General features: G+C 42.9%; 1 protein-coding gene across 11 annotated transcripts in view; it reads left to right on the top strand.

The window, feature by feature from the left end:
- Window positions 1-15,252, top strand: part of BRSK2 (BR serine/threonine kinase 2) — a 315,925-nt gene that overhangs the window by 192,510 nt on the left and 108,163 nt on the right. The window lies entirely within an intron of this gene.

Below are 15,252 nucleotides of genomic sequence, written 5' to 3'. Positions count from 1 at the left end.
TGAAAAGGACAAAGGAACGAAATACAAAAAGGATGACTATCATTCCCGAATAGACCACCTTGCACCTGGCCACTCCCAGAGGTGTTTTGGGCTGTTTGGGAATAGGCAGGAGGGAAGGGTGTCACTGAAGGCAAAGAAATGGATGCAGGTGAAAGTTACAATCAAAGAAACATTAAATCCTCTCTCACTGGGTTGTAATGGAGCAGTTGTACCGGCCAAGTCCTGTGTGAAGGTAGGAGTGCCCCAAGGGCATGAAAGCTGCTCTAGGAGTCTCTGGAAAACAGTCTGTTTTCTTTGTTTCTCTCTGGATTCCTACTGTTTGTCCTGTAGGACAAAATACCCACATTGTGAGGGTCATCTGTGACAGTGAAGGGGTTGTTGTTGTTTGTTGTTTGTGCTCAGCCAGTGCTGCACAGGCAGTAGAAGTTCTGACATCACTGCACCTGCTTTGCACCAGCACATGAGGTCATGTGCAGGTCCTTCATTTTTCTGTTGATTAGTTGAAAAATGGGATTGCACCGTACGTTTTGGGAATGCTTGGCAGTCCTGTTCTAGTTGCTGGCTGATCTCTGGTTTGGAAAAGCTATTACTCTAAGAGGACTTTCCTTTAGGTATTACATAGTGCATTTTGCCAAGCAGTTACATCTGTCAGTAGTTTGAAGGGCACAGCCTGCTTTCTCAAGTCTCTCTGCTGCATGAAAGGAAGTAGAGATAAAGTCACCTGCCTCTAAGGGTAAGAGAGAGGAGCCTCACAAATGCTCTGACTTTTGATTTACCGTGGTTTTGTACTCCAGGGACTGAAGGAGAATAGTGATGGTGCTTCACCCAACAGTTGGCACTTTCATGTGTCCCTGGCATACCTGGGTGGGAAACTGGCACCATAGTCTTTAGTCCAATTGCAAGAATTACAGTGGCCTTTTGCATAGGAGGTTACTTCCATGCATACATTTTAGTGCCCCGACTCTGCTAGAACATCAGTGTAACCAAGAGCCAGTTGCAACCACTGAGAGGACTGCAGTACAACCCCTTTTCCTGTTTTTAAGATCGGAAGCTATATTCCTCTGTCACAGCACACACACACACACACACACAAAAAAAAAAGGAAAGAAAAAGGATGTTTCCCTTTAAAAGCAGTTGGGGAAGGGAGAACAGCATTGCGTAGCAAGGAGGAGACAACATCCTCAGTCTTTAGGTGTCTGGCAGCTGTGGCAGAAGCAGTCACATCCCGAATGATTAATGAGCAGGCAGGCTGGATGCGAGGAGCAGAGCACAAGCCCCGTTGCAGAGCTGAGGATCCCCCAGGGAGAGGCAGGCTGCTCCGTACGGCACAGAGGGGACTGGGGGCGGCTCACAGAGAGCTGACTGCACGGAAGGCAGCCGCTCTTAATGGTGCTGATGTCTTAATCGTTGGTGGCTTCGACAAAGACTTATCTCACGCCCCCATACTGCTCCGGTGAACAAAGGACTTGAGAAACATAGCTTGACCCCTTGGCATTAGGTGGGTTTGGGGCTGGAGAAAGCAACTCTATTTAAAGAGGTGTCATAAGGGGAAGAGAAAAAGGAGAGAAGGAAATACTCCAGCCTTGGTTAAAAATAAAATACAAATCCTATTTTAACCCCTTGCCTGATTCGTTTTGCTGGTTTGGGATCACTCCTATAAAATGTAGGTGGTATTTCAACCAAAATGAGGGTATTTCTAGAAGGGCACCCTGGTTTTCTGTAGCAGAACAGCAGTATATATATACCCTCCTAAGCTGCACAATAAAGTGTTTGGCAGCACTTGAGGTGTAAAGTGATTGTTCAAGTATGTAGTTTATACATCTGCTGCATCCCTGGTGCACTGTGGAAGGGAAAGTTTGCACAGGATTTGGAGACAGCCAGAAGGCCAAGAAAAGCAGCATGCAGTGGGAGCAACAGAACCAAAATTCATACAATAGAAGTCATTCTGCCAATAGGACTTCTGGTAAAATGCACACTCACTCATGAAGGCAATCCCCTCAGGTCATCTGAAAATCCTTTTGGTTGAATAAACAGTTTGAGGGGAGAAAATATTAGGCTGGCCAGGCTGCTTCTGGCCTACATTTGAGAATCAAACTCATTCATTCATGTAAACCCTCTGTAGATTCTTGCAGTCCTGTTTCACCTCTGAGGTTCTGGGTTCACTTGTAACATTAGACACTTCTTCCAGAAAAAGGAAACTTGCTGCAAACTGGATGTTCAAGTGAATGCTCTGGTCTACACGAAACCACCATTGGAGTGATCCCACTAAAGAGCTGAATGGAGGTGCTGACTTCCATCTGGAGTCCTGGAGAATATGTACGCTTGTCAGGGAAGAGGATGAGGAACAGCCATTACAGTTCAGATGAGGGAAAGGACAGGACTATGCACTATACATTTTCTTTCTGTCTTCAGGAGTGTTGTCTTATTTGAAAATGTTCAGACCGCTTTTAAGGAAGGATGATTTGATTTTTTTCTCTTTTGCTTATTTCCTGTTTCAGATGTAAAGAGCTGCTTCATATTTCCTTAGTAAGAGTGCATCAGAGCTGTATGCTTCTATATATTTTCCCTAAGTGAAGTTTCTACTCGTTTGTTTGAAGGTAGAACTAACAAACTCAGGCCTTCAGTTGATAGGCAGCAACCTCCTCTCCTGTGAGCCTTATGTGACTGATCGTTTGCAGATCATGAGCAGGATGAGGGATCAGAGAGACACAGCAGTGCTTCAGGGATCTTGGCATGCCTGGAGAGTGCTAAATTATACCCTATGGAGACATCTCAGGTTTCTCAAACAAGTCACTGTTCCTACAGGAGAAAGAGAGATGACAGTAAATGAAGACATGTCCAAAGGAATCTCATCAAAAAAGTAGCTTTGCAAAATGCGTGTTTAATGGGTCAGAAGTAAAACCCACTTCCTGGTTGGCCACCAAAAGCATTCACATTGGGTACCATTTCAAATGAAATGTGTTACTCTCCTATAGATTTGCCAGAAGTTACAAGATGATTTTTTTTTTCTCACTTTCTTTCATCACTTCTCTGTCTTTTACTGCTTACAGGTAGACCCTAAACTGTACAGTAGTGCTGTAGACTAAAGCATGCACTTCAAACCCTTTGCTGAAATGGAAGTAAAACATTTTCTACAAGTTCCAAGTCCCCAGCCACCCTGAAGGGAAAATGAAAAATGTTTGGAAAATTGCCAGGAAAATCATTTCTGCCTTAGCAAAAAAAGAAGAAAAGGTTAAGTTTGGAAATGTTAGCAAGCATAAGAATGCAAAACCAAAAGAGGAATAGTCAGAAAAAAAACTCTCACAGTCTCTAGGATTTGACAGAATGTGGTTGTTCTTGTGTGACTTCTGTGATAGCATAAGGAATACACTCTAAAATAAAGAACAGGTTCCCAGTTTGGATGTGTAACATTGCCCTACTCTAAATACAGGAACATGTGGGCAGCAGGATGATACCAAATGACATGACAAAACTCTAGATAACCCTCAAGTTGTCCACTTGGGATGGAGTAAGACTGTTACCAAGGAAGGGAAAGTTGCCTCAGCTCTGTTTAATGGCTATGTAGATCTCTGCAGAGAAGAGAGATAACCTCCTAAAATCACCACAACTCCATATCAACTGCTGTCACAACCTTTCTCTCTGAGTGCCACCCAGCAATGACTTTAGGGCTCTCACTGACAAAAGGGACTTGTCAATGTTATTTGTCTGTGTTCCAGACAAAATGTGAGACAGGATTGAGGCAAACTTCTGATCAGCTTTCCTAAGTACCCTGCCAGGATGTTTTGCAGAAGTCTTTAGTTCACCACAGTTCCTTGGACCTGGCAAAGCATGTCCAGCAGAGAGCAGCTAAAAGAAAGTGCTGCCCTGCTGTCCCATGGTGTCTAGCAACAAAGCCTTGAAGGCAACTACCATACATGAAGTGCACATTTCCTTCTTGGAGGAGGAACTGTGCATAGGGATTATTACCATTTTGGTGCAGGAATGAGCTAAAGAGTAGGAGGCAGGATGCAAATGAAACTTCTGACCCCACACAAATCCCTATTACACAGCAGAAGGACGCACTCTGCACACCCTGCCACCATATACGTGTTAATGTAATGATCAGCTATCCCTAAATGTCTTGAGGTTTTACATCCAGAGTCACTGAGTTCTATATGGGGCAAGGAGAGCATCTCTGTGCTACTTTCCTCCCAAATATGTTTGCATCAGCCAGGATTCAACATGTGAGCCTCACAGTACAGGCACTGTTTCCTCATATCTGAGACTACTGCTGTGTTTCCTCAGCATGGCATCTGTCTCAGCAAGATTTTAGTTGGGTTTTTGTCTGTCCTATATTTGTGTAGGAGGCACTATAAGCTTTTCATGGAGGGAAAGGCTTTCTCCATTGGAAAGAAGGGAGCTGATTATGTCTTCTGTAGTGAGATGTAATTGGTTTTCCTTTCTGTAGAGAGGATGACATGAACAGCATCCCTTGCCTTTTCATTCCAAAACTCTGTTGTGACCATATTGCTGAGTCTTGGAAAACTCCGTGATTCACAGGTTGTTTTTCACATGTTCCAAACATCTGGGAACAAAGTTCAGCTGACTGATGAATGTGATCTCTGGCAGAAAATGCTGAAAAGTTGGGGGGGGGGTGGGTAGATCTAGCCCAGCTGTCCATTTCAAATATTGCTGGTTTCAAATTTAGCCTGCCATCTTCTCAACAAATTGTTTATGAGCACTTTTAAATCTGCACATGTAAGTGTTATTATAAGTATTTGGCAAGTGCAAGGGAGTTTGAATTAGATTGTGAAAACAGGATGCCTGTATATGTGCCAAAGCATCCCAAGGTGTACAGGCCCAAGGTGGTATGATTTAAGTGAACCCAAATTTTCAAATTTTTGTCTTTTTTTTTTGAACACATGCTCTGCCACTTTCAGGAATAACTGGAGTAAGTGTGTCCAGCTAAGTCCATTGTCTTCAGAGAATTAACCTAATTTGCTTATCATTGAAACTTTCCTGTTGCTTCCTCTATATAATTTTTGAGTCGTTACCACTTTCTTCAGCACTGTGTTTTCACCTTATTACCAAGGCGTTGCATCCTGTTTTTGCTCTTTGTCAGAAGCCAAATAGCTGCGAACTCTGTATTAGATATGAGGCATAGGACAGATACGAAGGAACGGGAAGAGACTCAAACAATGGCACTTAAGATGACTATTCTGAAGGTGCACGACCCCCAACAACATCTTCAGAAATAATAAAAATGCCACCTTCCTCAAATTTAAATGCCTTAATTTCTTTGCTCTTCCTGATCTCTGTGCAATAATGCTATGTTGGTGGGTGCATCTGCGGTGCAATATACCACTTGTCATAAAAATATAGGTTGTTTTGCAGTGACACAGGTAATTCAAGAAGAAGATTTCTATACTGCAGAAGTGATTGCCACTGTGTGGAAAAGATGATGTGTTTTAGGGTAGGGAATGCATTTGGCTACGGTTTAGTATGGTGAAGCTGAAGAATTCACCATTAGAACTCAAAAAGGCTCGGAAATAAATAGTGCAGGATCTGAGAAGTAATGTTTGAGGCGTGGATTCATAAATAGCAAGACAGGCCTCATATTACAGGCCCCATCTCTAGAGACCTAGAACTCAAAGATGGAATTTACTGATCATTACTGGCTGTCTTTGGTTTCAATTAGTAGTAAGAGTCCCATGGACTTTGAGATGAAGAGATAAGCCAATGCCAAGTACTTCTGAAAGTCTGACCAAACTGAATAATGTATTGGAAAACATAATATAGATGTGGAAAATGATCGTATTTGGCTCCAGAGCATATGCTGGATATGGGCAGAGATGTCCAAGTCCTCATTTTCTAAGTAGGTTTCAACAGTGTAGAGAAGGAATGACTTAGCTTATCCCCATCACCTGTTTTGAGATGCTTGAGAACCTGTCTTTACAATGTTGTTTATAAACTTTGCTTGCCAAGAGATTTCTTGATCCTGATATTGATGTCGATAGTCTGCAAGATGTCATCAGCACCTCCAGCAATAAAGGACTGGTGTGTGATGGGAAGGATATGAGAAGAGCAGAGATAAAATAACTGAGGAACAAAATGTTCCTTCGTTGCTGTCTTTGATCTCTTAACTCCCAGCTGTGAGAGATCCTGGATGCTGATGGCAGCAATCGACTAATTTTCTGCAGCTTCTGTTGCTTGTACAAAACAGAGGAAGATGTTGTCTTCGCTGAGGGGAGTACAAGTCTTGCTGTAATGTCTTCTGTTGCAGGCTGAACCTGAGGAGAGGCAGGGAATGAATACAGGCAGCCTCAAGGCTGAGGAAAAATAGGCAATTTTATTTCCCCATCTCCTCTCTCTTGCTGCCTCTTGCTTTGTACTACAATTCCTGCCTTATTACCCATTCTTTTGCATATTAGACTGCAATGGAAAGCTCCCAGACAGTGTTGCTATCTTTGCTGTATCCCTGATGCGATGGAAGAAGTGACAGGCACCACAGGCAAAGCTGTTGTGTCAGCGTTAGCATGATCTTCAAAGCTTGTGCCATTTGTCCAAACTGAGGTGCAGTAGGTGAAAGGAGGGGAAGGTTTTACAATAGCTGTTTAACTGTCCACCAATACTTTACTCCTCATCTGGGACTGAGGCTGAGCCCACAAAGCTAATTTTGTTGTGTGAGTTACCGGAGAGCTGAGAGAACAGGCTTGGAGCCCATCTGCTGTTGGCTACATCCAAACAGGTAGCCCAGGGATGAAGATGTTTGAGTGGTTACTGCTGATTTCCCATGCTGCTCAGCCCTGTCTTGCAAGATACAAAAAGACATGCTTGTGGTTGAGATGGATCTGCATTAAAAACTTATAATCCCACATATAGATCAATGGGCAGGGATGTTTGGAATGGAAGCACTGGTTCATGTCATTACAGACACACCAGATATGGTCATGTTTTTGTAGAGACACACTGTGGGCAGAAGCACTTTTATGGACAAAGGAGACTAATTTCAGCATCACAAATAAGAATGAGTAGTTCTTGAGATCAGTGTCCCTTAGATGGGAAGTAGAAGTGCTAATGTAGAGCTGGTGCACATCAGGCAGGAGCTGCTGTTCATGCTGCAGGGTGACAGAAAGTGTTGCTGACCTGCTGTGGTAGAAAAACTGGGCTGAAGGGTTGTTTGGGCACTGGCTTCACAGTTTGGCAGAAAGTCAGCTGTTGATTCCTCTCCCTGCAGCTACCAGGCCTCCCCTCAAGGCTCCTTCTTTACTGCAAAGCAAAGTGCAAACATGAACTTTGTAAATCTGTGTTGCCCTTGGCCTTTTCACAGTTCCTAGACGAGGTCCATGCTGCTGTTTGTCTGGGACCATGTACCTCTGAGAGGTGTAATTGTGATTCAACAGCGTATTTTGGAAACCAAGGGGTGAGCTGTGGGTTGATTCAGTCTCTGTTTCTGTCACTGCCAGCTGTGATGGACTATTGGTCTGGAGAATCCCTTCTAGGTATAAACTGTTAGTATCTCCCTGAGTTTATTAGCTCAACTGAAAAGAGATCCTAATTGACAAAATATACAAACATCCCTCTAAAGAGTCAAGGGACACCCAAAAGGGAATGATAGGAGAATATAGTAGAATCACAAAAAATTATATTATCTGTTTTCCTCTCTTTGAAATTAATGATGTTGTTAGGCTTGTTATGGAGAAGGGCAGGGCAGAGATGGAGTCTGGCCTTTTTTCTCCAATCTCAGAGTAGCTGAGCTCCAGCTACTCTGCCCTCTCCTGGAGCATTTGTTACCTGCCTTATTTCTTAGGGAACCAGAGATGGCCACTAAGGAAAGATGTAGAGAAAGAAATAGCAGGAATGCCATTGATTGCTTCTGGCAGAGTATTAGAGAAAGTGTAAAGGACATTTGTGTAAGACAATGCCAAAGAGCTAAATAAGGCCAGTGTGACTAATGGAGAAAAAGAGGAAGAGGGAGAAAGAGGCAGGCTGAGACACATAGGAAATGGTGGAGAGTTTATCCTTTGAAGCTTTTCCAAAACTGTGCTTTTAAATTTCTCTTCCTACTGATGGTGGACTCCCTTAAGGATCCAGTCCCTGGTACTGTTAGCATCACTCCACTGTCTCAGTCCCATTCCTAGATGCTCCTGAGAATCCCTCTGCCTTATCGTATCCTCAACCAATGTTCTCAGAAGCTCCCCACTATATTTTTGGCAGAACATTATGCTGTGCTGTGCTATACTGCCTCCTTTGTGCTTGCCCATATTCCCTTAATGGGATTCAGTGTCTCCTGCATTCTTCACACACTCTTTGTCTCCAGCATTCCAGTGTTGTGTTTGGTATTGCCCATATTAAATCTGTGATGTCTCAAATAATACAAGAAGCTCTGCACCTGTATTACTTGAAGCTGAACTCTCTGTACCCCTTAATTCTGCAGCTTATTTCTCCTCTGTGTGTAGTGACTTTTTCTGTAGCTTAGCATAGCAGTCCACAAAACGCATTAAATGTTCAGGACTATACCTTCTATCTCCAGAAGCAGTAACTTCTACTGGGGCAAAATTAATTAGGAGTTGCACTGCTTTCTTGCACTCCTGCACAGGGCCTGCTCTTGCGTTTTTTAACATATATATACCTGAAACAAGCCCACCAAAAGTTTGTGGGTCCTTCAGGGGAGAAAAGTTGCAGATGAGTACTACCTACAGCTTTGCTTGGGGGAACTAGACTTGAAGTTCTAAATCTGGAGTGAGCACTGTAGGTCTCACATAGCATGGAGGACTAATCACATGAGAGGGACTGAGCGTACTACTTTGGAGCAGTAGATACTAGTGTTCACAGAGGCTTGGCTGTGGCTGCTGATTGGGGGTGGTGGGTTTCTCATAAACACCAGGTTGGGAGCATGTAAGTTACTTTTTTCCAAAATAAAAGAAGAGAAATTAAATGAAAAGAAAAGAAAATAAAAGGGAAAAGAAAAAAAATGTGCACACGTTCTGCTTCGAGTCATAGAAAGCACAGCGTGCATTAATATTAAAAAGCAGGATAAGGAGGAAAAAAGAAAGGCAGGTCAAAGATCACGTTATTTCTCCTGAAGAGTGGCTGTTGGTTTGTGTCCTGTGTCCTGCACTACTCGGTGATGGCGGCCAGGATGTGGCACTCACTGAAGGTGACAGGAGGCACAGGGAGGCTATTTGCCTTCCAGTGTAAGGGGCCAATTCTGCTGACTGCTGGCAGAGACTTGCATGTCAGTCACTTGTTAGCTGTGTACCACTGGGCAGCAGATAATCTCAAGTGCTGAATGAATAAATCCACTCCTTGTCAGCTCCCATCAGTGTCTCTTGCATGAAGCCCTGATGCTTCTTAAAGAAGCATACGCTGCGGATAAGTCAAAGTGCCATATTTACTTGGTAGCTGATGGCAGAGCCCTGAGGAACACTGCAGGTGTTAGCTACAGACTTAAACCGTGACATTCCTGGGTAGGATTTCCCATGGTTATATAACCTGTAGAATCCAAACTCTGTCACTTCCAGACCTTGGAATCTATATGCCAGGCCAGGCCAAGAATCCTGTTGTGGAGGCACGTTGGCACCAGCAGAAAGGATTTCCAAGGAAATTATCACAGTATTCATCCAGCCAACTTCATACTCTCAGACTTTATGCTAAATTTTGAAATCCAGTGGAGGTTTAGAGTTGCAGTTTTGAAGGGACTATGGAAAAATGCTGAAAGGCCTATGGAAAAAGACAAGTAGAAAATGACATCTGTTAAAATAGTAGTTTGTGGAAAATAAATTTCCTTCCTAAAACTTCATGGTATAGAAGTCTGCACATGCAAATTTTAAAGTCAAATATGCATCTCACTTGCTTCTCACACATACCTATTTTCATTTTCGTTTATGGGGAAATAAACATGCAAACAAAAATTGTGGTAGAATGAGCCCATAATAGAGCTCTCAGTAAAATGGGGAATTGCTCAGCTTTTCCATAATTTTGTCTGTTTGTTGTAAGTATTTTGTACAGCATTGTCTAGCTGTCTGATTCTATGGAGATCTAAGTCTAGTTTTCCCCCTCATTTATCCACTTTTTGTAGAATCTTCTTGTAATTACTAGTACTTAACAGAAAACCTATATACATGTTAAAACATTTAATTAGTCAAAATTGTGTAAAAGAAGATTTCTTCCCAATACCACTTAATGATCATTAGAAGGTCTGATTCAAAGCCCACTTAAGTTAATTGATGTCCTTTGTTGACTTCAATACATTTTGAATTTGGCTCAGTATATTCAGAAATGTGAGGTTAATGACTACAATAGCAGCAAGAAATACTCTCCATAGATGCACAACTTCCATAGCTCTCCATTTTCTTCCATAATGGCCTGCTGAAGAAGTTTTGAATAAATGTAATGAAAGGTCATTTTAAGTAAAAAGTCAGCCAAATTCAGAGCTGCAGAGGAAGATACTTTAATGTTTAATCATTTAAAACCTGATGTGTTTTCCACTTCTACTCTATTTATGCTTCCATTGAAATTAAGGATGCAGTTGGTACAATGTGGTGTTGCTTACATTTGGTAATGGCTTAGTCTGTTTGGAAGAATGATAACCCCACAGCAGCAATGGCCCTGCAGGACATACAGGCCCTACAGCTTCTTGTTATATAAAGCCATTTCAACTTTAATGCTGTTCTCTTCTGATTTCAGGAGTAGCCTATTTATTCTGTGATTATGGGCTAGAGTAAACAGGTTCCCAAGATGGTCTTCACCAAAGCCAGGCGTTTTTCACCATTTTTAACTTTCAGTCCCACATACCGTGAAAGTATGAGTACCAGATTAATAAAATCCCAGGTCTTCTGCTGTGATATTTCTGTTATGGCAGGAACACAGAATTTTCAGAGAACCTAATATTAGTTTATTCCTATGTGATACCTTTGGTTTTGCCTCTTAAGCTCAGGAAGTATCAGGGTAATTTACTCTGCTTTCTGCGTTCTCATCATGGAAATGCAAATTACTGCACAGCAGGCCAGATACTGGAGAAAGTAGGTGCTTTGGTACAAGGTTTCCAACCTGAGTTCTAGCCTGAGGAGTTAGTCGAGCAGACAAATCTCTGCATCCTTTGAAGTTCGTCCTGAGTCTAAATAATTCTGAATTCAGAAAAAGTTCATGTCCTGGATGAGTTTCTAGTAACTGAGGGACAGCCATGCATTCTGAAAAGTATTTATTAGTTACTTCAAAACAAAGTAGTGTCAACATTAGAGAGAGCTTGATATTCATAGGAAAACCTACCACTCCTACTATCCCTCCACCATTTTGCTCTGTGAGTAGGAAAAACAGCACAACACATTTGCAGCCTGCAGGGCTTTACTGCCCCTCGACACATTTGCAGCCTGCAGGGCTTTACTGCCCCTCGACACTTTTGCAGCTCCAGACTTGCTTCTCAAGTGTTTTGAGCAATATGGGAGCTACTGGAGTCAGTGGAGAACAAGAGGGCTTTCTGGTGTGCTGCTGGTGAACTTCAAAGCTTCCGAGGAGAAATGTCATCTGCTGTCCCCCAGCTTTTTGCCTGTAGGTGTTCTTTGAGAAAAAGCTGGTAATGGTTGTTGCATAGTGCTTGCACAGGTTTGGTAGATAAAATACAACCTAGTAATATGAGACAGCTGTGAGCCTCAGTTTTCAAGCAGCACATGGGTCATGAGTGACCCAATTGTTATTGAGTAAATGAATGCAAGAAAGAAGGAAACTTTCTTCACTGAGACAAGCTGTCAGCCTCCCTTGACCTACCCTCCTTGTCTTCTGAGTTAGCACCCTGTGTGCCTGTGAGTCGAAAGGCAAGACAGCAGAGCACTTGTTGCCAGTGAAAACTGTGCCAAGAAGGTGGGCTTAAACCAGAGAGATGTGATTTCCTCTGAGTGAGAGTAAGAGTGAAGTAGAGATGGAGGAAAGGGATGCAAAATATTGCATGTATCCCTCTAAGGGTTGCGTTGCCCCCGTGTTGCACTTTGTCATTAGCTGAATCACTGGAGCATCCTGTCAAATCAGCCTCCTGCCTAGATTTTTAAAACCTCTAATTGGCCCCTGCATGGTACTCACACGGCTACGTGTTACCAATGCAACTCCATTTGCCCTGCACAGCCTTTCACAGCTGTTTCCCCCAGTTTCAAGATGCAGTCAGTAACCTACCATGGCATAAGGTAACCCTGGCTTTGGTTGGGACCCTGTGATGTGATCTGGCTTTTGTGTGACAGGAAAGCTTCACTTTATTCCTTTCCCTTTTAACTATTAAGCAAATGTTTCTCCATGTTTCCTGTTTATCACAAACTCTGAGCCTCTCTAGACAGGCTATTCTGAGCTTGTCCTGCTTTCTGATATTTGCATGTACATTAAAGCAAACACCCCTGCAGGGTTTCTCCACTCCCCTGTCCTTGCCAGCTCGGAGCTGGACAGCGTTCCATGGCTTGCAAGCACAGGGCTGCGCAAAAAGGGCATGCCAGGGGCCGGCAAAGCTCTGGGGAAAAAGGCAAAGCTGCTATTTCTGGCATCTCTTATTTTGCCAGCGAGTTAAGATACCTGTCCTTTCCTAATGACACAATAGCTGCTAGGTCCTCCTGAGCCATACATCGGTGACATCACTATTGAGATCTACAGTCCATGTCCAGCCATATCAATTTCTGGCTTCTCTGTGGGGATATAAAAAATGAACAAGATCCGGGAGAGTCACCCATCAGTAGTGACTGCAGTAGTAATTTTGAGAAGGTGGTTTGTTACATATTTCTGTGAACTGTTGTTTTTCTTTCAGAGGGAAAAGAGGCAGAACACTGCTATAAGATTTTTGAGGATGATCTTTACTAGATTGCTGTTTAGAGAGCTGGGGATCTCTAGATCGTAAAGTAATTACAAGCATTACTATCTTGTGCCTCTACCTGGGGTAAAGTCCTGGACTACAAGAAGTACAGTAATGACACTTTTCCTTCATAAATGCCCTTCCACTGAAGGATTATACAAAGTCTTACTTGAGATGAGTAGATTAGTTTTGTCCTTGGTTTACAGATAGAAAAGGTAGCAGACTGTGGAAACCTGACTGCTGCCTGCGCCAGAGTGGTGCAACACACCACTGAACTGAATACACTGCAGTGAAATGCTGCCAGGCACATCAAGACAGATACTTCCTACGTCCCTGAGGTTGAAATCAAGACCTCCAAAACTGTATTTCCTCTCAGGATTTAGTTCCCAAGAAGTGAAAAATATGCACAGAACTTTCCACACTCGCACACTTAAAATGATGAAAGTAAAGTAACTCAGGTTATTTCTTTTTTAATTGGTTTCTAGAGTGAATCTGTAGGTAGTAAGCAGATATTTCCTTTCTACTCTGATTGTCTATTATTGAACGTAGGCCATGCAGTGCTGTAGCTGAATCCCCTCGTCCAAGTGGTAGTCATAAGTCACTGCCTGTTCTCATGCTTTAGGACAGTAACCAAGCAAGGACCCTGACTGGATGCTGCCATCCATCACTCACTTGGTGTGAACTTCTGTTGCCAGTGAACCAACCAAGAGGTTTTTCAGAAGTGAGTCACCAATGCAGTTAGACAGCCCATCGAATGGAATTTTATCTTACATAGGCAGGATATCCTCCAGGAGGGAGAACATGGTTGGATGATCCTTGTCATAGCTAGTGCAATGGTCACATTCCCCATGAAATACTTGGTCTTCCCCATCCAAAGGGAATTTTGTTGGAGTTAGTGCTGCTAATGGCGAACCTCAGTACTATTGTAAGAGTATTATGGGAGTGGGTGCTCCTTCTGTTTTGTTTTTCCTTATTTTTGAAGCAAATCCAACTTTTATCAGTTATAGTGTTGAACAAGCCCAGTGCTTATCTTGTAAGAGAGAAGAGCAACAGGTCTTTTTGAAGAGGAGACAAAAACGGAATAAACTAGCTACCCCTTGGGTTTCTGTTGGAATAGCTGTACAGTTGAAATCTACCCAACTTTTGTTTCCTGTTTTTGTAAGTGGCTTTCATCAAAGTGCTGGTCATGAGTAAGTTAACGCCTACAGAGCTGTCACTGTCAAGTGCTGTGTATCACTGAATTCGTAGCAGTTCTGGCAGTGCTGAACTCTGTGCGCACATGTTTAAATGCATTCCCCACTTCTCTGAAGGAGTTATTTCCAGAGATCCCAAGTGTGGAAGTGGATCTCTCAGATGACTTTTGACTCTGCAGAGGGGGGATGTCTTTGAAAGACTTAGATTGGCACATGTACAAATACTCTTTCCTCCATCCTGATACGTGAGGAAGGCTAAGGATGATGTAGTGCAAGAGTTGCTTTTGCTGGTTTTATGTGGTGCTGTAGAGGAAGAGAGATCTGGGGTGATAACCAGCATGCTGAGAAATCCTCCTCCTCTGCACAGTACTGAAAACTACCACTTTTCTAATTTCCTGCAGAGTATCTTACTGACATTCAGGTAAAGTTGTCTTTGTTCAGGCTTAGCAGAGGATGTTCTCTCAGGAAGTTAAAGGACATGGAGAACTAAAGGTGTACTGGGGCAAGTTCCTAATTACTTGTCTGATCCCTGCAAGGAAGATAGTAAGGAATGGTTTTGTAGTTTGCTCATGTTTTGTTTGTTAATATAGCAGTTCCAGGGCAATCAGTTGTTTGAAGGACTGGAAAAAAACCCTACCTAGTTATCTTTGTTTGCTTCTTTAGGTCTTTTCCCTGCCTTTGTGGATTCCTAGAAATTTGTTGTGCCCGACTGTGTTGTTGCAGAGTTTATTTCACTTATCTGTGGTCTCCGCAGTGCTACATTAACTCCCTTCCACTCAGCCCAGGTCAAATCAGAGTGGTTACAGTGGTTTCGAGCAGCAGAGCAATTTTGCCAGGAGCTGAGGAATTGCACTGACTCCATCTCTAAAGAATACCCTTAGCAGTCACGATAGGAATTTTGGGTGAGAACAAGGCTTGCACTAATTACAGGGACTTAGTCACAACTTGTTAACTCCGTGTTGAAGACATGCTCTTAGAAGTAGCCATACTTGGACAGACTGGGAATTGAGAGAAAGTACAGTCTTACGCTTTAGGCTCTGAACACTGGCATCTCCAGTAAGCTGGTTTAATTTCTTGTTGTGCCTTGTGCTTCTTTTGTCACTTCTTGTATTTCTTTCCCTTTCCGTGTCTCAGTTCTGCAGCTATAAAATCACATTCCTATTTGTCTTCTCCCCTGCATACATGGCAAGTTCTTCAGGATGGGTATATTAGTTGAGTATGCAATACATATTGCAGCATGGATGTGGAAGGTCA

This window comes from Neopelma chrysocephalum, unplaced genomic scaffold (genome assembly GCF_003984885.1).
Source record: "Neopelma chrysocephalum unplaced genomic scaffold, ASM398488v2 Primary Assembly neopelma1_24, whole genome shotgun sequence".
NCBI classification, from domain to species: Eukaryota; Metazoa; Chordata; class Aves; order Passeriformes; family Pipridae; genus Neopelma; species Neopelma chrysocephalum.
This window is presented reverse-complemented; position numbering and strand designations above follow the sequence as displayed.